Here is a 25015-nt window from a genome sequence, read left to right as displayed (position 1 = left end):
TCTTCTCCTGGATCATCCTTGCCATCTTTCTGGTTTTCCACAGTTTTGCTCATGAGCGCTGTGGCTTAGTTGGTTAAAGCGCCTGTCTAGTAAACAGGAGATCCTGAGTTCAACTGTCAGCAGTGCCTTGTTCCCTTATTCTGCTCAATAATCAGCTTTTTTTCCAAAAGGGAGATGTTCACTAGCCAATGACATTAAAGATGCTCGTCCCACATCCCTAGAATACTCCACCCGAGTGGCAAAGAGTCAGCTCTGGTTTAGTTTTAACAAGTAGATGGTTGCAACGTTTTGCAAAATGTAGGATGGCATAAGGCACGATAAATTAGAGGTGCCAATTCACTATTGCCTGACTGATACGCTACATAATGCCTGTAAATATGTTTAGAGACTTCAATAGCATCCTTCTTGAACGGTGATGGTAAATTTTCTTCCTCGGGGCATCGCTTGCGCTGAGCATAGAGAATTTTCCAAAAAGGAATCATACGACGAGGATGGGATTCAAACCCATGCGTGCAGAGCACAATGGATTAGCAGTCCAGCGCCTTAACCTCTCGGCCACCCCGTCAACAAAAGTACCTTTACCGAACCCACATTTGGAAAACAGTCGTGATGATTCTTAGGCTTCATTTTCTTTCCACATGCAACAGCGCCGTACATCAGACATTGGCTCAGCAGGTCTTGTTTTACATCCAACGTGATGACCCATGCTAATGGCATAAATACTAAACATTCAGTCCTCTCTGCTTCTCATTTATGTTGGCATTTCCCTAGCATTCCCTAAATCTGTCAATTCTGCCTTCTATCTAACTTTTAAAGTAAAACAGGCCACAATTCATGCAAGGCAAATGCATGGATTACATACCTATGGACAAATTATCCATGTCTTTTCCAAAAAAGATCGTCCCAAGCCGATTTCATTTAGAATTGTCACGATGCAAAATGACAGAGAACTGCATGCTGCTGCCAAGTATGTGATGGGACTCGACTTCCTTGCTGTTCTATAGTGGTAGCCACCTGAAACTACATGCTGCATAGGATCTGTTCACACTTAATTTGCCATCTCTGTGACAAATAGCAAAACTTAGAACCACTCCTCAAAATCATCCTACATTTAAAAATTCTTCTCCTGGATCATCCTTGCCATCTTTCTGGTTTTCCACAGTTTTGCTCATGGGCGCTGTGGCTTAGTTGGTTAAAGCGCCTGTCTAGTAAACAGGAGATCCTGAGTTCAACTCTCAGCAGTGCCTTGTTCCCTTATTCTGCTCAATAATCAGCTTTTTTTTCCAAAAGGGAGATGTTCACTAGCCAATGACATTAAAGATGCTCGTCCCACATCCCTAGAATACTCCACCCGAGTGGCAAAGAGTCAGCTCTGGTTTAGTTTTAACAAGTAGATGGTTGCAACGTTTTGCAAAATGTAGGATGGCATAAGGCACGATAAATTAGAGGTGCCGATTCACTATTGCCTGACTGATACGCTACATAATGCCTGTAAATATGTTTAGAGACTTCAATAGCATCCTTCTTGAACGGCGATGGTAAATTTTCTTCCTCGGGGCATCGCTTGCGCTGAGCATAGAGAATTTTCCAAAAAGGAATCATACGACGAGGATGGGATTCGAACCCATGCGTGCAGAGCACAAAGGATTAGCAGTCCATCGCCTTAACCACTCGGCCACCCCGTCAACAAAAGTACCTTTACCGAACCCACATTTGGAAAACAGTCGTGATGATTCTTAGGCTTCATTTTCTTTCCACATGCAACAGCGCCGTACATCAGACATTGGCTCAGCAGGTCTTGTTTTACATCCAACGTGATGACCCATGCTAATGGCATAAATACTAAACATTCAGTCCTCTCTGCTTCTCATTTATGTTGGCATTTCCCTAGCATTCCCTAAATCTGTCAATTCTGCCTTCTATCTAACTTTTAAAGTAAAACAAGCCACAATTCATGCAAGGCAAATGCATGGATTACATACCTATGGACAAATTATCCATGTCTTTTCCAAAAAGGATCGTCCCAAGCCGATTTCATTTAGAATTGTCATGATGCAAAATGACAGAGAACTGCATGCTGCTGCCAAGTATGTGATGGGACTCGACTTCCTTGCTGTTCTATAGTGGTAGCCACCTGAAACTACATGCTGCATAGGATCTGTTCACACTTAATTTGCCATCTCTGTGACAAATAGCAAAACTTAGAACCACTCCTCAAAATCATCCTACATTTAAAAATTCTTCTCCTGGATCATCCTTGCCATCTTTCTGGTTTTCCACAGTTTTGCTCATGGGCGCTGTGGCTTAGTTGGTTAAAGCGCCTGTCTAGTAAACAGGAGATCCTGAGTTCAACTCTCAGCAGTGCCTTGTTCTCTTATTCTGCTCAATAATCAGCTTTTTTTCCAAAAGGGAGATGTTCACTAGCCAATGACATTAAAGATGCTCGTCCCACATCCCTAGAATACTCCACCCGAGTGGCAAAGAGTCAGCTCTGGTTTAGTTTTAACAAGTAGATGGTTGCAACGTTTTGCAAAATGTAGGATGGCATAAGGCACGATAAATTAGAGGTGCCGATTCACTATTGCCTGACTGATACGCTACATAATGCCTGTAAATATGTTTAGAGACTTCAATAGCATCCTTCTTGAACGGCGATGGTAAATTTTCTTCCTCGGGGCATCGCTTGCGCTGAGCATAGAGAATTTTCCAAAAAGGAATCATACGACGAGGATGGGATTCGAACCCATGTGTGCAGAGCACAAAGGATTAGCAGTCCATCGCCTTAACCACTCGGCCACCCCGTCAACAAAAGTACCTTTACCGAACCCACATTTGGAAAACAGTCGTGATGATTCTTAGGCTTCATTTTCTTTCCACATGCAACAGCGCCGTACATCAGACATTGGCTCAGCAGGTCTTGTTTTACATCCAACGTGATGACCCATGCTAATGGCATAAATACTAAACATTCAGTCCTCTCTGCTTCTCATTTATGTTGGCATTTCCCTAGCATTCCCTAAATCTGTCAATTCTGCCTTCTATCTAACTTTTAAAGTAAAACAGGCCACAATTCATGCAAGGCAAATGCATGGATTACATACCTATGGACAAATTATCCATGTCTTTTCCAAAAAGGATCGTCCCAAGCCGATTTCATTTAGAATTGTCACGATGCAAAATGACAGAGAACTGCATGCTGCTGCCAAGTATGTGATGGGACTCGACTTCCTTGCTGTTCTATAGTGGTAGCCACCTGAAACTACATGCTGCATAGGATCTGTTCACACTTAATTTGCCATCTCTGTGACAAATAGCAAAACTTACAACCACTCCTCAAAATCATCCTACATTTAAAAATTCTTCTCCTGGATCATCCTTGCCATCTTTCTGGTTTTCCACAGTTTTGCTCATGGGCGCTGTGGCTTAGTTGGTTAAAGCGCCTGTCTAGTAAACAGGAGATCCTGAGTTCAACTCTCAGCAGTGCCTTGTTCTCTTATTCTGCTCAATAATCAGCTTTTTTTCCAAAAGGGAGATGTTCACTAGCCAATGACATTAAAGATGCTTGTCCCACATCCCTAGAATACTCCACCCGAGTGGCAAAGAGTCAGCTCTGGTTTAGTTTTAACAAGTAGATGGTTGCAACGTTTTGCAAAATGTAGGATGGCATAAGGCACGATAAATTAGAGGTGCCGATTCACTATTGCCTGACTGATACGCTACATAATGCCTGTAAATATGTTTAGAGACTTCAATAGCATCCTTCTTGAACGGCGATGGTAAATTTTCTTCCTCGGGGCATCGCTTGCGCTGAGCATAGAGAATTTTCCAAAAAGGAATCATACGACAAGGATGGGATTCGAACCCATGCGTGCAGAGCACAATGGATTAGCAGTCCATCGCCTTAACCACTCGGCCACCCCGTCAACAAAAGTACCTTTACCGAACCCACATTTGGAAAACAGTCGTGATGATTCTTAGGCTTCATTTTCTTTCCACATGCAACAGCGCCGTACATCAGACATTGGCTCAGCAGGTCTTGTTTTACATCCAACGTGATGACCCATGCTAATGGCATAAATACTAAACATTCAGTCCTCTCTGCTTCTCATTTATGTTGGCATTTCCCTAGCATTCCCTAAATCTGTCAATTCTGCCTTCTATCTAACTTTTAAAGTAAAACAGGCCACAATTCATGCAAGGCAAATGCATGGATTACATACCTATGGACAAATTATCCATGTCTTTTCCAAAAAGGATCGTCCCAAGCCGATTTCATTTAGAATTGTCACGATGCAAAATGACAGAGAACTGCATGCTGCTGCCAAGTATGTGATGGGACTCGACTTCCTTGCTGTTCTATAGTGGTAGCCACCTGAAACTACATGCTGCATAGGATCTGTTCACACTTAATTTGCCATCTCTGTGACAAATAGCAAAACTTAGAACCACTCCTCAAAATCATCCTACATTTAAAAATTCTTCTCCTGGATCATCCTTGCCATCTTTCTGGTTTTCCACAGTTTTGCTCATGGGCGCTGTGGCTTAGTTGGTTAAAGCGCCTGTCTAGTAGACAGGAGATCCTGAGTTCAACTCTCAGCAGTGCCTTGTTCTCTTATTCTGCTCAATAATCAGCTTTTTTTTTTTCCAAAAGGAAGATGTTCATTAGCCAATGACATTAAAGATGCTCGTCCCACATCCCTAGAATACTCCACCCGAGTGGCAAAGAGTCAGCTCTGGTTTAGTTTTAACAAGTAGATGGTTGCAACGTTTTGCCAAATGTAGGATGGCATAAGGCACGATAAATTAGAGGTGCCGATTCACTATTGCCTGACTGATACGCTACATAATGCCTGTAAATATGTTTAGAGACTTCAATAGCATCCTTCTTGAACGGTGATGGTAAATTTTCTTCCTCGGGGCATCGCTTGCGCTGAGCATAGAGAATTTTTCAAAAAGGAATCATACGACGAGGATGGGATTCGAACCCGTGCGTGCAGAGCACAATGGATTAGCAGTCCATCGCCTTAACCACTCGGCCACCCCGTCAACAAAAGTACCTTTACCGAACCCACATTTGGAAAACAGTCGTGATGATTCTTAGGCTTCATTTTCTTTCCACATGCAACAGCGCCGTACATCAGACATTGGCTCAGCAGGTCTTGTTTTACATCCAACGTGATGACCCATGCTAATGGCATAAATACTAAACATTCAGTCCTCTCTGCTTCTCATTTATGTTGGCATTTCCCTAGCATTCCCTAAATCTGTCAATTCTGCCTTCTATCTAACTTTTAAAGTAAAACAGGCCACAATTCATGCAAGGCAAATGCATGGATTACATACCTATGGACAAATTATCCATGTCTTTTCCAAAAAGGATCGTCCCAAGCCGATTTCATTTAGAATTGTCACGATGCAAAATGACAGAGAACTGCATGCTGCTGCCAAGTATGTGATGGGACTCGACTTCCTTGCTGTTCTATAGTGGTAGCCACCTGAAACTACATGCTGCATAGGATCTGTTCACACTTAATTTGCCATCTCTGTGACAAATAGCAAAACTTAGAACCACTCCTCAAAATCATCCTACATTTAAAAATTCTTCTCCTGGATCATCCTTGCCATCTTTCTGGTTTTCCACAGTTTTGCTCATGGGCGCTGTGGCTTAGTTGGTTAAAGCGCCTGTCTAGTAAACAGGAGATCCTGAGTTCAACTCTCAGCAGTGCCTTGTTCTCTTATTCTGCTCAATAATCAGCTTTTTTTTCCAAAAGGGAGATGTTCACTAGCCAATGACATTAAAGATGCTTGTCCCACATCCCTAGAATACTCCACCCGAGTGGCAAAGAGTCAGCTCTGGTTTAGTTTTAACAAGTAGATGGTTGCAACGTTTTGCAAAATGTAGGATGGCATAAGGCACGATAAATTAGAGGTGCCGATTCACTATTGCCTGACTGATACGCTACATAATGCCTGTAAATATGTTTAGAGACTTCAATAGCATCCTTCTTGAACGGCGATGGTAAATTTTCTTCCTCGGGGCATCGCTTGCGCTGAGCATAGAGAATTTTCCAAAAAGGAATCATACGACAAGGATGGGATTCGAACCCATGCGTGCAGAGCACAATGGATTAGCAGTCCATCGCCTTAACCACTCGGCCACCCCGTCAACAAAAGTACCTTTACCGAACCCACATTTGGAAAACAGTCGTGATGATTCTTAGGCTTCATTTTCTTTCCACATGCAACAGCGCCGTACATCAGACATTGGCTCAGCAGGTCTTGTTTTACATCCAACGTGATGACCCATGCTAATGGCATAAATACTAAACATTCAGTCCTCTCTGCTTCTCATTTATGTTGGCATTTCCCTAGCATTCCCTAAATCTGTCAATTCTGCCTTCTATCTAACTTTTAAAGTAAAACAGGCCACAATTCATGCAAGGCAAATGCATGGATTACATACCTATGGACAAATTATCCATGTCTTTTCCAAAAAGGATCGTCCCAAGCCGATTTCATTTAGAATTGTCACGATGCAAAATGACAGAGAACTGCATGCTGCTGCCAAGTATGTGATGGGACTCGACTTCCTTGCTGTTCTATAGTGGTAGCCACCTGAAACTACATGCTGCATAGGATCTGTTCACACTTAATTTGCCATCTCTGTGACAAATAGCAAAACTTAGAACCACTCCTCAAAATCATCCTACATTTAAAAATTCTTCTCCTGGATCATCCTTGCCATCTTTCTGGTTTTCCACAGTTTTGCTCATGGGCGCTGTGGCTTAGTTGGTTAAAGCGCCTGTCTAGTAAACAGGAGATCCTGAGTTCAACTCTCAGCAGTGCCTTGTTCCCTTATTCTGCTCAATAATCAGCTTTTTTTTCCAAAAGGGAGATGTTCACTAGCCAATGACATTAAAGATGCTCGTCCCACATCCCTAGAATACTCCACCCGAGTGGCAAAGAGTCAGCTCTGGTTTAGTTTTAACAAGTAGATGGTTGCAACGTTTTGCAAAATGTAGGATGGCATAAGGCACGATAAATTAGAGGTGCCGATTCACTATTGCCTGACTGATACGCTACATAATGCCTGTAAATATGTTTAGAGACTTCAATAGCATCCTTCTTGAACGGCGATGGTAAATTTTCTTCCTCGGGGCATCGCTTGCGCTGAGCATAGAGAATTTTCCAAAAAGGAATCATACGACGAGGATGGGATTCGAACCCATGCGTGCAGAGCACAAAGGATTAGCAGCCCATCGCCTTAACCACTCGGCCACCCCGTCAACAAAAGTACCTTTACCGAACCCACATTTGGAAAACAGTCGTGATGATTCTTAGGCTTCATTTTCTTTCCACATGCAACAGCGCCGTACATCAGACATTGGCTCAGCAGGTCTTGTTTTACATCCAACGTGATGACCCATGCTAATGGCATAAATACTAAACATTCAGTCCTCTCTGCTTCTCATTTATGTTGGCATTTCCCTAGCATTCCCTAAATCTGTCAATTCTGCCTTCTATCTAACTTTTAAAGTAAAACAGGCCACAATTCATGCAAGGCAAATGCATGGATTACATACCTATGGACAAATTATCCATGTCTTTTCCAAAAAGGATCGTCCCAAGCCGATTTCATTTAGAATTGTCACGATGCAAAATGACAGAGAACTGCATGCTGCTGCCAAGTATGTGATGGGACTCGACTTCCTTGCTGTTCTATAGTGGTAGCCACCTGAAACTACATGCTGCATAGGATCTGTTCACACTTAATTTGCCATCTCTGTGACAAATAGCAAAACTTAGAACCACTCCTCAAAATCATCCTACATTTAAAAATTCTTCTCCTGGATCATCCTTGCCATCTTTCTGGTTTTCCACAGTTTTGCTCATGGGCGCTGTGGCTTAGTTGGTTAAAGCGCCTGTCTAGTAAACAGGAGATCCTGAGTTCAACTCTCAGCAGTGCCTTGTTCTCTTATTCTGCTCAATAATCAGCTTTTTTTCCAAAAGGGAGATGTTCACTAGCCAATGACATTAAAGATGCTCGTCCCACATCCCTAGAATACTCCACCCGAGTGGCAAAGAGTCAGCTCTGGTTTAGTTTTAACAAGTAGATGGTTGCAACGTTTTGCAAAATGTAGGATGGCATAAGGCACGATAAATTAGAGGTGCCGATTCACTATTGCCTGACTGATACGCTACATAATGCCTGTAAATATGTTTAGAGACTTCAATAGCATCCTTCTTGAACGGCGATGGTAAATTTTCTTCCTCGGGGCATCGCTTGCGCTGAGCATAGAGAATTTTCCAAAAAGGAATCATACGACAAGGATGGGATTCGAACCCATGCGTGCAGAGCACAATGGATTAGCAGTTCATCGCCTTAACCACTCGGCCACCCCGTCAACAAAAGTACCTTTACCGAACCCACATTTGGAAAACAGTCGTGATGATTCTTAGGCTTCATTTTCTTTCCACATGCAACAGCGCCGTACATCAGACATTGGCTCAGCAGGTCTTGTTTTACATCCAACGTGATGACCCATGCTAATGGCATAAATACTAAACATTCAGTCCTCTCTGCTTCTCATTTATGTTGGCATTTCCCTAGCATTCCCTAAATCTGTCAATTCTGCCTTCTATCTAACTTTTAAAGTAAAACAGGCCACAATTCATGCAAGGCAAATGCATGGATTACATACCTATGGACAAATTATCCATGTCTTTTCCAAAAAGGATCGTCCCAAGCCGATTTCATTTAGAATTGTCACGATGCAAAATGACAGAGAACTGCATGCTGCTGCCAAGTATGTGATGGGACTCGACTTCCTTGCTGTTCTATAGTGGTAGCCACCTGAAACTACATGCTGCATAGGATCTGTTCACACTTAATTTGCCATCTCTGTGACAAATAGCAAAACTTAGAACCACTCCTCAAAATCATCCTACATTTAAAAATTCTTCTCCTGGATCATCCTTGCCATCTTTCTGGTTTTCCACAGTTTTGCTCATGGGCGCTGTGGCCTAGTTGGTTAAAGCGCCTGTCTAGTAGACAGGAGATCCTGAGTTCAACTCTCAGCAGTGCCTTGTTCTCTTATTCTGCTCAATAATCAGCTTTTTTTTTTCCAAAAGGAAGATGTTCATTAGCCAATGACATTAAAGATGCTCGTCCCACATCCCTAGAATACTCCACCCGAGTGGCAAAGAGTCAGCTCTGGTTTAGTTTTAACAAGTAGATGGTTGCAACGTTTTGCCAAATGTAGGATGGCATAAGGCACGATAAATTAGAGGTGCCGATTCACTATTGCCTGACTGATACGCTACATAATGCCTGTAAATATGTTTAGAGACTTCAATAGCATCCTTCTTGAACGGTGATGGTAAATTTTCTTCCTCGGGGCATCGCTTGCGCTGAGCATAGAGAATTTTCCAAAAAGGAATCATACGACGAGGATGGGATTCGAACCCATGCGTGCAGAGCACAATGGATTAGCAGTCCATCGCCTTAACCACTCGGCCACCCCGTCAACAAAAGTACCTTTACCGAACCCACATTTGGAAAACAGTCGTGATGATTCTTAGGCTTCATTTTCTTTCCACATGCAACAGCGCCGTACATCAGACATTGGCTCAGCAGGTCTTGTTTTACATCCAACGTGATGACCCATGCTAATGGCATAAATACTAAACATTCAGTCCTCTCTGCTTCTCATTTATGTTGGCATTTCCCTAGCATTCCCTAAATCTGTCAATTCTGCCTTCTATCTAACTTTTAAAGTAAAACAGGCCACAATTCATGCAAGGCAAATGCATGGATTACATACCTATGGACAAATTATCCATGTCTTTTCCAAAAAGGATCGTCCCAAGCCGATTTCATTTAGAATTGTCACGATGCAAAATGACAGAGAACTGCATGCTGCTGCCAAGTATGTGATGGGACTCGACTTCCTTGCTGTTCTATAGTGGTAGCCACCTGAAACTACATGCTGCATAGGATCTGTTCACACTTAATTTGCCATCTCTGTGACAAATAGCAAAACTTAGAACCACTCCTCAAAATCATCCTACATTTAAAAATTCTTCTCCTGGATCATCCTTGCCATCTTTCTGGTTTTCCACAGTTTTGCTCATGGGCGCTGTGGCTTAGTTGGTTAAAGCGCCTGTCTAGTAAACAGGAGATCCTGAGTTCAACTCTCAGCAGTGCCTTGTTCCCTTATTCTGCTCAATAATCAGCTTTTTTTTCCAAAAGGGAGATGTTCACTAGCCAATGACATTAAAGATGCTCGTCCCACATCCCTAGAATACTCCACCCGAGTGGCAAAGAGTCAGCTCTGGTTTAGTTTTAACAAGTAGATGGTTGCAACGTTTTGCAAAATGTAGGATGGCATAAGGCACGATAAATTAGAGGTGCCGATTCACTATTGCCTGACTGATACGCTACATAATGCCTGTAAATATGTTTAGAGACTTCAATAGCATCCTTCTTGAACGGCGATGGTAAATTTTCTTCCTCGGGGCATCGCTTGCGCTGAGCATAGAGAATTTTCCAAAAAGGAATCATACGACGAGGATGGGATTCGAACCCATGCGTGCAGAGCACAAAGGATTAGCAGTCCATCGCCTTAACCACTCGGCCACCCCGTCAACAAAAGTACCTTTACCGAACCCACATTTGGAAAACAGTCGTGATGATTCTTAGGCTTCATTTTCTTTCCACATGCAACAGCGCCGTACATCAGACATTGGCTCAGCAGGTCTTGTTTTACATCCAACGTGATGACCCATGCTAATGGCATAAATACTAAACATTCAGTCCTCTCTGCTTCTCATTTATGTTGGCATTTCCCTAGCATTCCCTAAATCTGTCAATTCTGCCTTCTATCTAACTTTTAAAGTAAAACAGGCCACAATTCATGCAAGGCAAATGCATGGATTACATACCTATGGACAAATTATCCATGTCTTTTCCAAAAAGGATCGTCCCAAGCCGATTTCATTTAGAATTGTCACGATGCAAAATGACAGAGAACTGCATGCTGCTGCCAAGTATGTGATGGGACTCGACTTCCTTGCTGTTCTATAGTGGTAGCCACCTGAAACTACATGCTGCATAGGATCTGTTCACACTTAATTTGCCATCTCTGTGACAAATAGCAAAACTTAGAACCACTCCTCAAAATCATCCTACATTTAAAAATTCTTCTCCTGGATCATCCTTGCCATCTTTCTGGTTTTCCACAGTTTTGCTCATGGGCGCTGTGGCTTAGTTGGTTAAAGCGCCTGTCTAGTAAACAGGAGATCCTGAGTTCAACTCTCAGCAGTGCCTTGTTCTCTTATTCTGCTCAATAATCAGCTTTTTTTCCAAAAGGGAGATGTTCACTAGCCAATGACATTAAAGATGCTCGTCCCACATCCCTAGAATACTCCACCCGAGTGGCAAAGAGTCAGCTCTGGTTTAGTTTTAACAAGTAGATGGTTGCAACGTTTTGCAAAATGTAGGATGGCATAAGGCACGATAAATTAGAGGTGCCGATTCACTATTGCCTGACTGATACGCTACATAATGCCTGTAAATATGTTTAGAGACTTCAATAGCATCCTTCTTGAACGGCGATGGTAAATTTTCTTCCTCGGGGCATCGCTTGCGCTGAGCATAGAGAATTTTCCAAAAAGGAATCATACGACAAGGATGGGATTCGAACCCATGCGTGCAGAGCACAATGGATTAGCAGTCCATCGCCTTAACCACTCGGCCACCCTGTCAACAAAAGTACCTTTACCGAACCCACATTTGGAAAACAGTCGTGATGATTCTTAGGCTTCATTTTCTTTCCACATGCAACAGCGCCGTACATCAGACATTGGCTCAGCAGGTCTTGTTTTACATCCAACGTGATGACCCATGCTAATGGCATAAATACTAAACATTCAGTCCTCTCTGCTTCTCATTTATGTTGGCATTTCCCTAGCATTCCCTAAATCTGTCAATTCTGCCTTCTATCTAACTTTTAAAGTAAAACAGGCCACAATTCATGCAAGGCAAATGCATGGATTACATACCTATGGACAAATTATCCATGTCTTTTCCAAAAAGGATCGTCCCAAGCCGATTTCATTTAGAATTGTCACGATGCAAAATGACAGAGAACTGCATGCTGCTGCCAAGTATGTGATGGGACTCGACTTCCTTGCTGTTCTATAGTGGTAGCCACCTGAAACTACATGCTGCATAGGATCTGTTCACACTTAATTTGCCATCTCTGTGACAAATAGCAAAACTTACAACCACTCCTCAAAATCATCCTACATTTAAAAATTCTTCTCCTGGATCATCCTTGCCATCTTTCTGGTTTTCCACAGTTTTGCTCATGGGCGCTGTGGCTTAGTTGGTTAAAGCGCCTGTCTAGTAAACAGGAGATCCTGAGTTCAACTCTCAGCAGTGCCTTGTTCTCTTATTCTGCTCAATAATCAGCTTTTTTTCCAAAAGGGAGATGTTCACTAGCCAATGACATTAAAGATGCTCGTCCCACATCCCTAGAATACTCCACCCGAGTGGCAAAGAGTCAGCTCTGGTTTAGTTTTAACAAGTAGATGGTTGCAACGTTTTGCAAAATGTAGGATGGCATAAGGCACGATAAATTAGAGGTGCCGATTCACTATTGCCTGACTGATACGCTACATAATGCCTGTAAATATGTTTAGAGACTTCAATAGCATCCTTCTTGAACGGCGATGGTAAATTTTCTTCCTCGGGGCATCGCTTGCGCTGAGCATAGAGAATTTTCCAAAAAGGAATCATACGACGAGGATGGGATTCGAACCCGTGCGTGCAGAGCACAATGGATTAGCAGTCCATCGCCTTAACCACTCGGCCACCCCGTCAACAAAAGTACCTTTACCGAACCCACATTTGGAAAACAGTCGTGATGATTCTTAGGCTTCATTTTCTTTCCACATGCAACAGCGCCGTACATCAGACATTGGCTCAGCAGGTCTTGTTTTACATCCAACGTGATGACCCATGCTAATGGCATAAATACTAAACATTCAGTCCTCTCTGCTTCTCATTTATGTTGGCATTTCCCTAGCATTCCCTAAATCTGTCAATTCTGCCTTCTATCTAACTTTTAAAGTAAAACAGGCCACAATTCATGCAAGGCAAATGCATGGATTACATACCTATGGACAAATTATCCATGTCTTTTCCAAAAAGGATCGTCCCAAGCCGATTTCATTTAGAATTGTCACGATGCAAAATGACAGAGAACTGCATGCTGCTGCCAAGTATGTGATGGGACTCGACTTCCTTGCTGTTCTATAGTGGTAGCCACCTGAAACTACATGCTGCATAGGATCTGTTCACACTTAATTTGCCATCTCTGTGACAAATAGCAAAACTTAGAACCACTCCTCAAAATCATCCTACATTTAAAAATTCTTCTCCTGGATCATCCTTGCCATCTTTCTGGTTTTCCACAGTTTTGCTCATGGGCGCTGTGGCTTAGTTGGTTAAAGCGCCTGTCTAGTAAACAGGAGATCCTGAGTTCAACTCTCAGCAGTGCCTTGTTCTCTTATTCTGCTCAATAATCAGCTTTTTTTCCAAAAGGGAGATGTTCACTAGCCAATGACATTAAAGATGCTTGTCCCACATCCCTAGAATACTCCACCCGAGTGGCAAAGAGTCAGCTCTGGTTTAGTTTTAACAAGTAGATGGTTGCAACGTTTTGCAAAATGTAGGATGGCATAAGGCACGATAAATTAGAGGTGCCGATTCACTATTGCCTGACTGATACGCTACATAATGCCTGTAAATATGTTTAGAGACTTCAATAGCATCCTTCTTGAACGGCGATGGTAAATTTTCTTCCTCGGGGCATCGCTTGCGCTGAGCATAGAGAATTTTCCAAAAAGGAATCATACGACAAGGATGGGATTCGAACCCATGCGTGCAGAGCACAATGGATTAGCAGTCCATCGCCTTAACCACTCGGCCACCCCGTCAACAAAAGTACCTTTACCGAACCCACATTTGGAAAACAGTCGTGATGATTCTTAGGCTTCATTTTCTTTCCACATGCAACAGCGCCGTACATCAGACATTGGCTCAGCAGGTCTTGTTTTACATCCAACGTGATGACCCATGCTAATGGCATAAATACTAAACATTCAGTCCTCTCTGCTTCTCATTTATGTTGGCATTTCCCTAGCATTCCCTAAATCTGTCAATTCTGCCTTCTATCTAACTTTTAAAGTAAAACAGGCCACAATTCATGCAAGGCAAATGCATGGATTACATACCTATGGACAAATTATCCATGTCTTTTCCAAAAAGGATCGTCCCAAGCCGATTTCATTTAGAATTGTCACGATGCAAAATGACAGAGAACTGCATGCTGCTGCCAAGTATGTGATGGGACTCGACTTCCTTGCTGTTCTATAGTGGTAGCCACCTGAAACTACATGCTGCATAGGATCTGTTCACACTTAATTTGCCATCTCTGTGACAAATAGCAAAACTTAGAACCACTCCTCAAAATCATCCTACATTTAAAAATTCTTCTCCTGGATCATCCTTGCCATCTTTCTGGTTTTCCACAGTTTTGCTCATGGGCGCTGTGGCCTAGTTGGTTAAAGCGCCTGTCTAGTAGACAGGAGATCCTGAGTTCAACTCTCAGCAGTGCCTTGTTCTCTTATTCTGCTCAATAATCAGCTTTTTTTTTTCCAAAAGGAAGATGTTCATTAGCCAATGACATTAAAGATGCTCGTCCCACATCCCTAGAATACTCCACCCGAGTGGCAAAGAGTCAGCTCTGGTTTAGTTTTAACAAGTAGATGGTTGCAACGTTTTGCCAAACGTAGGATGGCATAAGGCACGATAAATTAGAGGTGCCGATTCACTATTGCCTGACTGATACGCTACATAATGCCTGTAAATATGTTTAGAGACTTCAATAGCATCCTTCTTGAACGGTGATGGTAAATTTTCTTCCTCGGGGCATCGCTTGCGCTGAGCATAGAGAATTTTCCAAAAAGGAATCATACGACGAGGATGGGATTCGAACCCATGCGTGCAGAGCACAATGGATTAGCAGTCCATCGCCTTAACCACTCGGCCACCCCGTCAACAAAAGTACCTTTACCGAACCCACATTTGGAAAACAGTCGTGATGATTCTTAGGCTTCATTTTCTTTCCACATGCAACAGCGCCGTACATCAGACATTGGCTCAGCAGGTCTTGTTTTACATCCAACGTGATGACCCATGCTAATGGCATAAATACTAAACATTCAGTCCTCTCTGCTTCTCATTTATGTTGGCATTTCCCTAGCATTCCCTAAATCTGTCAATTCTGCCTTCTATCTAACTTTTAAAGTAAAACAGGCCACAATTCATGCAAGGCAAATGCATGGATTACATACCTATGGACAAATTATCCATGTCTTTTCCAAAAAGGATCGTCCCAAGCCGATTTCATTTAGAATTGTCACGATGCAAAATGACAGAGAACTGCATGCTGCTGCCAAGTATGTGATGGGACTCGACTTCCTTGCTGTTCTATAGTGGTAGCCACCTGAAACTACATGCTGCATAGGATCTGTTCACACTTAATTTGCCATCTCTGTGACAAATAGCAAAACTTAGAACCACTCCTCAAAATCATCCTACATTTAAAAATTCTTCTCCTGGATCATCCTTGCCATCTTTCTGGTTTTCCACAGTTTTGCTCATGGGCGCTGTGGCTTAGTTGGTTAAAGCGCCTGTCTAGTAAACAGGAGATCCTGAGTTCAACTCTCAGCAGTGCCTTGTTCTCTTATTCTGCTCAATAATCAGCTTTTTTTCCAAAAGGGAGATGTTCACTAGCCAATGACATTAAAGATGCTCGTCCCACATCCCTAGAATACTCCACCCGAGTGGCAAAGAGTCAGCTCTGGTTTAGTTTTAACAAGTAGATGGTTGCAACGTTTTGCAAAATGTAGGATGGCATAAGGCACGATAAATTAGAGGTGCCGATTCACTATTGCCTGACTGATACGCTACATAATGCCTGTAAATATGTTTAGAGACTTCAATAGCATCCTTCTTGAACGGCGATGGTAAATTTTCTTCCTCGGGGCATCGCTTGCGCTGAGCATAGAGAATTTTCCAAAAAGGAATCATACGACAAGGATGGGATTCGAACCCATGCGTGCAGAGCACAATGGATTAGCAGTCCATCGCCTTAACCACTCGGCCACCCCGTCAACAAAAGTACCTTTACCGAACCCACATTTGGAAAACAGTCGTGATGATTCTTAGGCTTCATTTTCTTTCCACATGCAACAGCGCCGTACATCAGACATTGGCTCAGCAGGTCTTGTTTTACATCCAACGTGATGACCCATGCTAATGGCATAAATACTAAACATTCAGTCCTCTCTGCTTCTCATTTATGTTGGCATTTCCCTAGCATTCCCTAAATCTGTCAATTCTGCCTTCTATCTAACTTTTAAAGTAAAACAGGCCACAATTCATGCAAGGCAAATGCATGGATTACATACCTATGGACAAATTATCCATGTCTTTTCCAAAAAGGATCGTCCCAAGCCGATTTCATTTAGAATTGTCACGATGCAAAATGACAGAGAACTGCATGCTGCTGCCAAGTATGTGATGGGACTCGACTTCCTTGCTGTTCTATAGTGGTAGCCACCTGAAACTACATGCTGCATAGGATCTGTTCACACTTAATTTGCCATCTCTGTGACAAATAGCAAAACTTACAACCACTCCTCAAAATCATCCTACATTTAAAAATTCTTCTCCTGGATCATCCTTGCCATCTTTCTGGTTTTCCACAGTTTTGCTCATGGGCGCTGTGGCTTAGTTGGTTAAAGCGCCTGTCTAGTAAACGGGAGATACTGAGTTCAACTCTCAGCAGTGCCTTGTTCTCTTATTCTGCTCAATAATCAGCTTTTTTTTTTCCAAAAGGAAGATGTTCATTAGCCAATGACATTAAAGATGCTCGTCCCACATCCCTAGAATACTCCACCCGAGTGGCAAAGAGTCAGCTCTGGTTTAGTTTTAACAAGTAGATGGTTGCAACGTTTTGCCAAATGTAGGATGGCATAAGGCACGATAAATTAGAGGTGCCGATTCACTATTGCCTGACTGATACGCTACATAATGCCTGTAAATATGTTTAGAGACTTCAATAGCATCCTTCTTGAACGGTGATGGTAAATTTTCTTCCTCGGGGCATCGCTTGCGCTGAGCATAGAGAATTTTCCAAAAAGGAATCATACGACGAGGATGGGATTCGAACCCATGCGTGCAGAGCACAATGGATTAGCAGTCCATCGCCTTAACCACTCGGCCACCCCGTCAACAAAAGTACCTTTACCGAACCCACATTTGGAAAACAGTCGTGATGATTCTTAGGCTTCATTTTCTTTCCACATGCAACAGCGCCGTACATCAGACATTGGCTCAGCAGGTCTTGTTTTACATCCAACGTGATGACCCATGCTAATGGCATAAATACTAAACATTCAGTCCTCTCTGCTTCTCATTTATGTTGGCATTTCCCTAGCATTCCCTAAATCTGTCAATTCTGCCTTCTATCTAACTTTTAAAGTAAAACAGGCCACAATTCATGCAAGGCAAATGCATGGATTACATACCTATGGACAAATTATCCATGTCTTTTCCAAAAAGGATCGTCCCAAGCCGATTTCATTTAGAATTGTCACGATGCAAAATGACAGAGAACTGCATGCTGCTGCCAAGTATGTGATGGGACTCGACTTCCTTGCTGTTCTATAGTGGTAGCCACCTGAAACTACATGCTGCATAGGATCTGTTCACACTTAATTTGCCATCTCTGTGACAAATAGCAAAACTTAGAACCACTCCTCAAAATCATCCTACATTTAAAAATTCTTCTCCTGGATCATCCTTGCCATCTTTCTGGTTTTCCACAGTTTTGCTCATGGGCGCTGTGGCTTAGTTGGTTAAAGCGCCTGTCTAGTAAACAGGAGATCCTGAGTTCAACTCTCAGCAGTGCCTTGTTCTCTTATTCTGCTCAATAATCAGCTTTTTTTCCAAAAGGGAGATGTTCACTAGCCAATGACATTAAAGATGCTTGTCCCACATCCCTAGAATACTCCACCCGAGTGGCAAAGAGTCAGCTCTGGTTTAGTTTTAACAAGTAGATGGTTGCAACGTTTTGCAAAATGTAGGATGGCATAAGGCACGATAAATTAGAGGTGCCGATTCACTATTGCCTGACTGATACGCTACATAATGCCTGTAAATATGTTTAGAGACTTCAATAGCATCCTTCTTGAACGGCGATGGTAAATTTTCTTCCTCGGGGCATCGCTTGCGCTGAGCATAGAGAATTTTCCAAAAAGGAATCATACGACAAGGATGGGATTCGAACCCATGCGTGCAGAGCACAATGGATTAGCAGTCCATCGCCTTAACCACTCGGCCACCCCGTCAACAAAAGTACCTTTACCGAACCCACATTTGGAAAACAGTCGTGATGATTCTTAGGCTTCATTTTCTTTCCACATGCAACAGCGCCGTACATCAGACATTGGCTCAGCAGGTCTTGTTTTACATCCAACGTGATGACCCATGCTAATGGCATAAATACTAAACATTCAGTCCTCTCTGCTTCTCATTTATGTTGGCATTTCCCTAGCATTCCCTAAATCTGTCAATTCTGCCTTCTATCTAACTTTTAAAGTAAAACAGGCCACAATTCATGCAAGGCAAATGCATGGATTACATACCTATGGACAAATTATCCATGTCTTTTCCAAAAAGGATCGTCCCAAGCCGATTTCATTTAGAATTGTCACGATGCAAAATGACAGAGAACTGCATGCTGCTGCCAAGTATGTGATGGGACTCGACTTCCTTGCTGTTCTATAGTGGTAGCCACCTGAAACTACATGCTGCATAGGATCTGTTCACACTTAATTTGCCATCTCTGTGACAAATAGCAAAACTTAGAACCACTCCTCAAAATCATCCTACATTTAAAAATTCTTCTCCTGGATCATCCTTGCCATCTTTCTGGTTTTCCACAGTTTTGCTCATGGGCGCTGTGGCTTAGTTGGTTAAAGCGCCTGTCTAGTAAACAGGAGATCCTGAGTTCAACTCTCAGCAGTGCCTTGTTCTCTTATTCTGCTCAATAATCAGCTTTTTTTCCAAAAGGGAGATGTTCACTAGCCAATGACATTAAAGATGCTCGTCCCACATCCCTAGAATACTCCACCCGAGTGGCAAAGAGTCAGCTCTGGTTTAGTTTTAACAAGTAGATGGTTGCAACGTTTTGCAAAATGTAGGATGGCATAAGGCACGATAAATTAGAGGTGCCGATTCACTATTGCCTGACTGATACGCTACATAATGCCTGTAAATATGTTTAGAGACTTCAATAGCATCCTTCTTGAACGGCGATGGTAAATTTTCTTCCTCGGGGCATCGCTTACGCTGAGCATAGAGAATTTTCCAAAAAGGAATCATACGACAAGGATGGGATTCGAACCCATGCGTGCAGAGCACAATGGATTAGCAGTCCATCGCCTTAACCACTCGGCCACCCCGTCAACAAAAGTACCTTTACCGAACCCACATTTGGAAAACAGTCGTGATGATTCTTAGGCTTCATTTTCTTTCCACATGCAACAGCGCCGTACATCAGACATTGGCTCAGCAGGTCTTGTTTTACATCCAACGTGATGACCCATGCTAATGGCATAAATACTAAACATTCAGTCCTCTCTGCTTCTCATTTATGTTGGCATTTCCCTAGCATTCCCTAAATCTGTCAATTCTGCCTTCTATCTAACTTTTAAAGTAAAACAGGCCACAATTCATGCAAGGCAAATGCATGGATTACATACCTATGGACAAATTATCCATGTCTTTTCCAAAAAGGATCGTCCCAAGCCGATTTCATTTAGAATTGTCACGATGCAAAATGACAGAGAACTGCATGCTGCTGCCAAGTATGTGATGGGACTCGACTTCCTTGCTGTTCTATAGTGGTAGCCACCTGAAACTACATGCTGCATAGGATCTGTTCACACTTAATTTGCCATCTCTGTGACAAATAGCAAAACTTAGAACCACTCCTCAAAATCATCCTACATTTAAAAATTCTTCTCCTGGATCATCCTTGCCATCTTTCTGGTTTTCCACAGTTTTGCTCATGGGCGCTGTGGCTTAGTTGGTTAAAGCGCCTGTCTAGTAAACAGGAGATCCTGAGTTCAACTCTCAGCAGTGCCTTGTTCTCTTATTCTGCTCAATAATCAGCTTTTTTTCCAAAAGGGAGATGTTCACTAGCCAATGACATTAAAGATGCTTGTCCCACATCCCTAGAATACTCCACCCGAGTGGCAAAGAGTCAGCTCTGGTTTAGTTTTAACAAGTAGATGGTTGCAACGTTTTGCAAAATGTAGGATGGCATAAGGCACGATAAATTAGAGGTGCCGATTCACTATTGCCTGACTGATACGCTACATAATGCCTGTAAATATGTTTAGAGACTTCAATAGCATCCTTCTTGAACGGCGATGGTAAATTTTCTTCCTCGGGGCATCGCTTGCGCTGAGCATAGAGAATTTTCCAAAAAGGAATCATACGACAAGGATGGGATTCGAACCCATGCGTGCAGAGCACAATGGATTAGCAGTCCATCGCCTTAACCACTCGGCCACCCCGTCAACAAAAGTACCTTTACCGAACCCACATTTGGAAAACAGTCGTGATGATTCTTAGGCTTCATTTTCTTTCCACATGCAACAGCGCCGTACATCAGACATTGGCTCAGCAGGTCTTGTTTTACATCCAACGTGATGACCCATGCTAATGGCATAAATACTAAACATTCAGTCCTCTCTGCTTCTCATTTATGTTGGCATTTCCCTAGCATTCCCTAAATCTGTCAATTCTGCCTTCTATCTAACTTTTAAAGTAAAACAGGCCACAATTCATGCAAGGCAAATGCATGGATTACATACCTATGGACAAATTATCCATGTCTTTTCCAAAAAGGATCGTCCCAAGCCGATTTCATTTAGAATTGTCACGATGCAAAATGACAGAGAACTGCATGCTGCTGCCAAGTATGTGATGGGACTCGACTTCCTTGCTGTTCTATAGTGGTAGCCACCTGAAACTACATGCTGCATAGGATCTGTTCACACTTAATTTGCCATCTCTGTGACAAATAGCAAAACTTAGAACCACTCCTCAAAATCATCCTACATTTAAAAATTCTTCTCCTGGATCATCCTTGCCATCTTTCTGGTTTTCCACAGTTTTGCTCATGGGCGCTGTAGCTTAGTTGGTTAAAGCGCCTGTCTAGTAAACAGGAGATCCTGAGTTCAACTCTCAGCAGTGCCTTGTTCTCTTATTCTGCTCAATAATCAGCTTTTTTTTCCAAAAGGGAGATGTTCACTAGCCAATGACATTAAAGATGCTCGTCCCACATCCCTAGAATACTCCACCCGAGTGGCAAAGAGTCAGCTCTGGTTTAGTTTTAACAAGTAGATGGTTGCAACGTTTTGCAAAATGTAGGATGGCATAAGGCACGATAAATTAGAGGTGCCGATTCACTATTGCCTGACTGATACGCTACATAATGCCTGTAAATATGTTTAGAGACTTCAATAGCATCCTTCTTGAACGGTGATGGTAAATTTTCTTCCTCGGGGCATTGCTTGCGCTGAGCATAGAGAATTTTCCAAAAAGGAATCATACGACGAGGATGGGATTCGAACCCATGCGTGCAGAGCACAATGGATTAGCAGTCCATCGCCTTAACCACTCGGCCACCCCGTCAACAAAAGTACCTTTACCGAACCCACATTTGGAAAACAGTCGTGATGATTCTTAGGCTTCATTTTCTTTCCACATGCAACAGCGCCGTACATCAGACATTGGCTCAACAGGTCTGGTTTTACATCCAACGTGATGACCCATGCTAATGGCATACATACTAAACATTCAGTCCTCTCTGCTTCTCATTTATGTTGGCATTTCCCTAGAATTCCCTAAATCTGTCAATTCTGCCTTCTATCTAACTTTTAAAGTAAAACAGGCCACAATTCATGGAAGGCAAATGCATGGATTACATACCTATGGGCAAGTTATCCATGTCTTTTCCAAAAAGGATCGTCCCAAGCCGATTTCATTTAGAATTGTCACGATGCAAAATGACAGAGAACTGCATGCTGCTGCCAAGTATGTGATGGGACTCGACTTCCTTGCTGTTCTATAGTGGTAGCCACCTGAAACTACATGCTGCATAGGATCTGTTCACACTTAATTTGCCATCTCTGTGACAAATAGCAAAACTTAGAACCACTCCTCAAAATCATCCTACATTTAAAAATTCTTCTCCTGGATCATCCTTGCCATCTTTCTGGTTTTCCACAGTTTTGCTCATGGGTGCTGTGGCTTAGTTGGTTAAAGCGCCTGTCTAGTAAACAGGAGATCCTGAGTTCAACTCTCAGCAGTGCCTTGTTCTCTTATTCTGCTCAATAATCAGCTTTTTTTTTCCAAAAGGGAGATGTTCATTAGCCAATGACATTAAAGATGCTCGTCCCACATCCCTAGAATACTCCACCCGAGTGGCAAAGAGTCAGCTCTGGTTTAGTTTTAACAAGTAGATGGTTGCAACGTTTTGCAAAATGTAGGATGGCATAAGGCACGATAAATTAGAGGTGCCGATTCACTATTGCCTGACTGATACGCTACATAATGCCTGTAAATATGTTTAGAGACTTCAATAGCATCCTTCTTGAACGGTGATGGTAAATTTTCTTCCTCGGGGCATTGCTTGCGCTGAGCATAGAGAATTTTCCAAAAAGGAATCGTACAACGAGGATGGGATTCAAACCCATGCGTGCAGAGCACAATGGATTAGCAGTCCATCGCCTTAACCACTCGGCCACCCCGTCAACAAAAGTGCATCTACCGAACCCACATTTGGAAAACAGTCGTGATGATTCTTAGGCTTCATTTTCTTTCCACATGCAACAGCGCCGTACATCAGACATTGGCTCAGCAGGTCTTGTTTTACATCCAACGTGATGACCCATGCTAATGGCATAAATACTAAACATTCAGTCCTCTCTGCTTCTCATTTATGTTGGCATTTCCCTAGCATTCCCTAAATCTGTCAATTCTGCCTTCTATCTAACTTTTAAAGTAAAACAGGCCACAATTCATGCAAGGCAAATGCATGGATTACATACCTATGGACAAATTATCCATGTCTTTTCCAAAAAGGATCGTCCCAAGCCGATTTCATTTAGAATTGTCACGATGCAAAATGACAGAGAACTGCATGCTGCTGCCAAGTATGTGATGGGACTCGACTTCCTTGCTGTTCTATAGTGGTAGCCACCTGAAACTACATGCTGCATAGGATCTGTTCGGCCACCCCGTCAACAAAAGTACCTTTACCGAACCCACATTTGGAAAACAGTCGTGATGATTCTTAGGCTTCATTTTCTTTCCACATGCAACAGCGCCGTACATCAGACATTGGCTCAGCAGGTCTTGTTTTACATCCAACGTGATGACCCATGCTAATGGCATAAATACTAAACATTCAGTCCTCTCTGCTTCTCATTTATGTTGGCATTTCCCTAGCATTCCCTAAATCTGTCAATTCTGCCTTCTATCTAACTTTTAAAGTAAAACAGGCCACAATTCATGCAAGGCAAATGCATGGATTACATACCTATGGACAAATTATCCATGTCTTTTCCAAAAAGGATCGTCCCAAGCCGATTTCATTTAGAATTGTCACGATGCAAAATGACAGAGAACTGCATGCTGCTGCCAAGTATGTGATGGGACTCGACTTCCTTGCTGTTCTATAGTGGTAGCCACCTGAAACTACATGCTGCATAGGATCTGTTCACACTTAATTTGCCATCTCTGTGACAAATAGCAAAACTTAGAACCACTCCTCAAAATCATCCTACATTTAAAAATTCTTCTCCTGGATCATCCTTGCCATCTTTCTGGTTTTCCACAGTTTTGCTCATGGGCGCTGTGGCTTAGTTGGTTAAAGCGCCTGTCTAGTAAACAGGAGATCCTGAGTTCAACTCTCAGCAGTGCCTTGTTCTCTTATTCTGCTCAATAATCAGCTTTTTTTTTCCAAAAGGGAGATGTTCATTAGCCAATGACATTAAAGATGCTCGTCCCACATCCCTAGAATACTCCACCCGAGTGGCAAAGAGTCAGCTCTGGTTTAGTTTTAACAAGTAGATGGTTGCAACGTTTTGCAAAATGTAGGATGGCATAAGGCACGATAAATTAGAGGTGCCGATTCACTATTGCCTGACTGATACGCTACATAATGCCTGTAAATATGTTTAGAGACTTCAATAGCATCCTTCTTGAACGGTGATGGTAAATTTTCTTCCTCGGGGCATTGCTTGCGCTGAGCATAGAGAATTTTCCAAAAAGGAATCGTACAACGAGGATGGGATTCAAACCCATGCGTGCAGAGCACAATGGATTAGCAGTCCATCGCCTTAACCACTCGGCCACCCCGTCAACAAAAGTACATCTACCGAACCCACATTTGGAAAACAGTCGTGATGATTCTTAGGCTTCATTTTCTTTCCACATGCAACAGCGCCGTACATCAGACATTGGCTCAGCAGGTCTTGTTTTACATCCAACGTGATGACCCATGCTAATGGCATAAATACTAAACATTCAGTCCTCTCTGCTTCTCATTTATGTTGGCATTTCCCTAGCATTCCCTAAATCTGTCAATTCTGCCTTCTATCTAACTTTTAAAGTAAAACAGGCCACAATTCATGCAAGGCAAATGCATGGATTACATACCTATGGACAAATTATCCATGTCTTTTCCAAAAAGGATCGTCCCAAGCCGATTTCATTTAGAATTGTCACGATGCAAAATGACAGAGAACTGCATGCTGCTGCCAAGTATGTGATGGGACTCGACTTCCTTGCTGTTCTATA

The 25015-nt window shown here is 42.6% G+C and overlaps 27 non-coding genes across 27 annotated transcripts; 15 read left to right on the top strand and 12 right to left on the bottom strand.

The window, feature by feature from the left end:
- The first annotated feature begins 1173 nt into the window (after window positions 1-1173).
- On the top strand, window positions 1174-1247 carry TRNAT-AGU (transfer RNA threonine (anticodon AGU)). The gene has a single exon. It is a non-coding gene; the product is annotated as a tRNA-Thr (tRNA).
- Window positions 1248-2293: 1046 nt separating this feature from the next.
- Window positions 2294-2367, top strand: TRNAT-AGU (transfer RNA threonine (anticodon AGU)). Its single transcript has one exon. It is a non-coding gene; the product is annotated as a tRNA-Thr (tRNA).
- A 1045-nt stretch (window positions 2368-3412) lies between these two features.
- On the top strand, window positions 3413-3486 carry TRNAT-AGU (transfer RNA threonine (anticodon AGU)). Its single transcript has one exon. It is a non-coding gene; the product is annotated as a tRNA-Thr (tRNA).
- Window positions 3487-3841: 355 nt separating this feature from the next.
- TRNAS-GCU (transfer RNA serine (anticodon GCU)) lies at window positions 3842-3923 on the bottom strand. Its single transcript has one exon. It is a non-coding gene; the product is annotated as a tRNA-Ser (tRNA).
- A 1731-nt stretch (window positions 3924-5654) lies between these two features.
- TRNAT-AGU (transfer RNA threonine (anticodon AGU)) lies at window positions 5655-5728 on the top strand. The gene has a single exon. It is a non-coding gene; the product is annotated as a tRNA-Thr (tRNA).
- Window positions 5729-6084: 356 nt separating this feature from the next.
- Window positions 6085-6166, bottom strand: TRNAS-GCU (transfer RNA serine (anticodon GCU)). The gene has a single exon. It is a non-coding gene; the product is annotated as a tRNA-Ser (tRNA).
- A 608-nt stretch (window positions 6167-6774) lies between these two features.
- On the top strand, window positions 6775-6848 carry TRNAT-AGU (transfer RNA threonine (anticodon AGU)). Its single transcript has one exon. It is a non-coding gene; the product is annotated as a tRNA-Thr (tRNA).
- A 1046-nt stretch (window positions 6849-7894) lies between these two features.
- On the top strand, window positions 7895-7968 carry TRNAT-AGU (transfer RNA threonine (anticodon AGU)). The gene has a single exon. It is a non-coding gene; the product is annotated as a tRNA-Thr (tRNA).
- Window positions 7969-9445: 1477 nt separating this feature from the next.
- TRNAS-GCU (transfer RNA serine (anticodon GCU)) lies at window positions 9446-9527 on the bottom strand. Its single transcript has one exon. It is a non-coding gene; the product is annotated as a tRNA-Ser (tRNA).
- A 608-nt stretch (window positions 9528-10135) lies between these two features.
- On the top strand, window positions 10136-10209 carry TRNAT-AGU (transfer RNA threonine (anticodon AGU)). The gene has a single exon. It is a non-coding gene; the product is annotated as a tRNA-Thr (tRNA).
- Window positions 10210-11255: 1046 nt separating this feature from the next.
- TRNAT-AGU (transfer RNA threonine (anticodon AGU)) lies at window positions 11256-11329 on the top strand. The gene has a single exon. It is a non-coding gene; the product is annotated as a tRNA-Thr (tRNA).
- Window positions 11330-11684: 355 nt separating this feature from the next.
- TRNAS-GCU (transfer RNA serine (anticodon GCU)) lies at window positions 11685-11766 on the bottom strand. Its single transcript has one exon. It is a non-coding gene; the product is annotated as a tRNA-Ser (tRNA).
- Window positions 11767-12374: 608 nt separating this feature from the next.
- TRNAT-AGU (transfer RNA threonine (anticodon AGU)) lies at window positions 12375-12448 on the top strand. Its single transcript has one exon. It is a non-coding gene; the product is annotated as a tRNA-Thr (tRNA).
- A 1045-nt stretch (window positions 12449-13493) lies between these two features.
- On the top strand, window positions 13494-13567 carry TRNAT-AGU (transfer RNA threonine (anticodon AGU)). Its single transcript has one exon. It is a non-coding gene; the product is annotated as a tRNA-Thr (tRNA).
- A 355-nt stretch (window positions 13568-13922) lies between these two features.
- TRNAS-GCU (transfer RNA serine (anticodon GCU)) lies at window positions 13923-14004 on the bottom strand. Its single transcript has one exon. It is a non-coding gene; the product is annotated as a tRNA-Ser (tRNA).
- A 1040-nt stretch (window positions 14005-15044) lies between these two features.
- TRNAS-GCU (transfer RNA serine (anticodon GCU)) lies at window positions 15045-15126 on the bottom strand. Its single transcript has one exon. It is a non-coding gene; the product is annotated as a tRNA-Ser (tRNA).
- A 608-nt stretch (window positions 15127-15734) lies between these two features.
- TRNAT-AGU (transfer RNA threonine (anticodon AGU)) lies at window positions 15735-15808 on the top strand. The gene has a single exon. It is a non-coding gene; the product is annotated as a tRNA-Thr (tRNA).
- Window positions 15809-16163: 355 nt separating this feature from the next.
- On the bottom strand, window positions 16164-16245 carry TRNAS-GCU (transfer RNA serine (anticodon GCU)). Its single transcript has one exon. It is a non-coding gene; the product is annotated as a tRNA-Ser (tRNA).
- A 1040-nt stretch (window positions 16246-17285) lies between these two features.
- On the bottom strand, window positions 17286-17367 carry TRNAS-GCU (transfer RNA serine (anticodon GCU)). Its single transcript has one exon. It is a non-coding gene; the product is annotated as a tRNA-Ser (tRNA).
- Window positions 17368-17975: 608 nt separating this feature from the next.
- On the top strand, window positions 17976-18049 carry TRNAT-AGU (transfer RNA threonine (anticodon AGU)). The gene has a single exon. It is a non-coding gene; the product is annotated as a tRNA-Thr (tRNA).
- Window positions 18050-18404: 355 nt separating this feature from the next.
- TRNAS-GCU (transfer RNA serine (anticodon GCU)) lies at window positions 18405-18486 on the bottom strand. Its single transcript has one exon. It is a non-coding gene; the product is annotated as a tRNA-Ser (tRNA).
- Window positions 18487-19094: 608 nt separating this feature from the next.
- On the top strand, window positions 19095-19168 carry TRNAT-AGU (transfer RNA threonine (anticodon AGU)). The gene has a single exon. It is a non-coding gene; the product is annotated as a tRNA-Thr (tRNA).
- A 355-nt stretch (window positions 19169-19523) lies between these two features.
- TRNAS-GCU (transfer RNA serine (anticodon GCU)) lies at window positions 19524-19605 on the bottom strand. The gene has a single exon. It is a non-coding gene; the product is annotated as a tRNA-Ser (tRNA).
- Window positions 19606-20213: 608 nt separating this feature from the next.
- Window positions 20214-20287, top strand: TRNAT-AGU (transfer RNA threonine (anticodon AGU)). Its single transcript has one exon. It is a non-coding gene; the product is annotated as a tRNA-Thr (tRNA).
- Window positions 20288-20642: 355 nt separating this feature from the next.
- TRNAS-GCU (transfer RNA serine (anticodon GCU)) lies at window positions 20643-20724 on the bottom strand. Its single transcript has one exon. It is a non-coding gene; the product is annotated as a tRNA-Ser (tRNA).
- A 1038-nt stretch (window positions 20725-21762) lies between these two features.
- TRNAS-GCU (transfer RNA serine (anticodon GCU)) lies at window positions 21763-21844 on the bottom strand. Its single transcript has one exon. It is a non-coding gene; the product is annotated as a tRNA-Ser (tRNA).
- Window positions 21845-24064: 2220 nt separating this feature from the next.
- On the top strand, window positions 24065-24138 carry TRNAT-AGU (transfer RNA threonine (anticodon AGU)). Its single transcript has one exon. It is a non-coding gene; the product is annotated as a tRNA-Thr (tRNA).
- The last annotated feature ends 877 nt before the right edge of the window (window positions 24139-25015 follow it).

The sequence above is a fragment of the Eleutherodactylus coqui genome, chromosome 11 (assembly GCF_035609145.1).
Source record: "Eleutherodactylus coqui strain aEleCoq1 chromosome 11, aEleCoq1.hap1, whole genome shotgun sequence".
Lineage (NCBI taxonomy): Eukaryota > Metazoa > Chordata > Amphibia > Anura > Eleutherodactylidae > Eleutherodactylus > Eleutherodactylus coqui.
Note: the sequence above shows the minus strand (reverse complement) of the source record. Positions and strands in the feature narration are given on the sequence as shown.